We start from the raw sequence: 1,649 nt of genomic DNA on the forward strand, positions 1-1,649 counted from the left end.
TTTTTACTTCTGATATCGCCTCGATTATCAAGGATCAAACAAGAATCGTGAAGACTGGCTCGTCCGTTGACTCCATTCTGCAATTTTTACACGTACAGTGGGCTTTTAATACTATTTATTTGGTTCGCTATCAGTGTACGTGTACGTGTGTGCAGTATTCTCTACCGGTGTAAGAAATCATATTGATAAGTGTAGCCCTAAATTCATATCAACGGTATACGTCTTCTTGTACATTGCATTCTAAAGTTAACGAATTCACATGGAAAATCACGGACTTTCATGCAAATTCAATGCTTTCTTTTTCTTTTTCTAAATCTTTAAACCATAATACTCGTTTGTTTAATTTCGGAGAAAATTCGCAAACTTATTTGACTGTGTAAAAAGTAAAAATTTAACACGTTATATTTGCAATTTTAATTTTTAATATTGAATATATTCTAATTTGAGGCTTAATAAATGACTCAGTAATATTCAAATAAAGTATTACATGAAAAAGTTAAGAATGAAGCAAATCTCATTATTAATGTTGTATTATTATTGCATTATTATGTTGTATTATTATTAATAATTGATGAGGGGATAAAATGATAAAACTTATCCGGAAGAATTTCCGAGAATGTCAAATAGAAATGCAATTTTGCAAAATCAAATTTTGCAAACGATAAATTAATCATTTCGGCTCTGTTAAGTGAACTGAATTTTTAATTAAAAAAAAAAAGTCTTTTTAGTTGAACTTAAGTAAGAGCGCTAATACTGATTTAATGATAGTAGAAATGAATCGATTAGAAGATATGAAAATATTGAAGTTGAAATATTTAAACAAAATTTTAAATAGATTTTGTAAAAAATGAATACAAATGTTAAAAGTTCTGCAATGTATATTGTTATAATAATTACAAATGGAAATTTTGAATATTCGTAGGATTTTTGTAATTAAAGATGAGTTCATAATGATATATTTTCATTTTTTCAACGTAATTTATCACTCAAATCTGACTACTTTATTTTAATTTTAACTCAATTGAAATTAATTCATTGTGATAATAATGGAAATTATTAATATATAGATAACTGAATAATATTAAAACGTGATAACATATAAATAAATGTCCTGCAATTAGTTTTATTTTCAAAATATAATACTGCAATCGCTATCATTTCTGTAGTAATAAATTCTGATAATATTTACACATACGTACGGATATATTAACAGAATTTTAAAAAGATATTTTTAATCATTTTTCCTTCGATAAATACAATATGTCCAATGTAATAATAAACGTTCAAGATCATTCAATCAATTTAAAAAAAAAGAGATAAAACTAAAACAATATTCTAATTGAAGGACATATTATTTAATAGAGCTTTTAATGTGCCAAATAGACTTAGTTAAATTTAATAAAGGCTAAGATAAAAAGAACTTTAATTCTTTAATTATATTATAAGAGTATTTTTATTATAAAAGTATTGTATATTGCTTTCAAATTATATTTACAGTTATTTAGTTAATTGTATGCTAAGTCATTGTAAGTAATTATATATTACTAAATGAATCAAAGCATTTAAATTTAAAACATTGCGCTTCAAGATTTAAGAGATTTATAATAAGCATAGAAAAATTTTTTTACCTATAATATATTGTCTTATGC

This window comes from Ceratosolen solmsi, unplaced genomic scaffold, assembly GCF_000503995.2.
Source record: "Ceratosolen solmsi marchali unplaced genomic scaffold, CerSol_1.0 scaffold6, whole genome shotgun sequence".
NCBI lineage: Eukaryota > Metazoa > Arthropoda > Insecta > Hymenoptera > Agaonidae > Ceratosolen > Ceratosolen solmsi.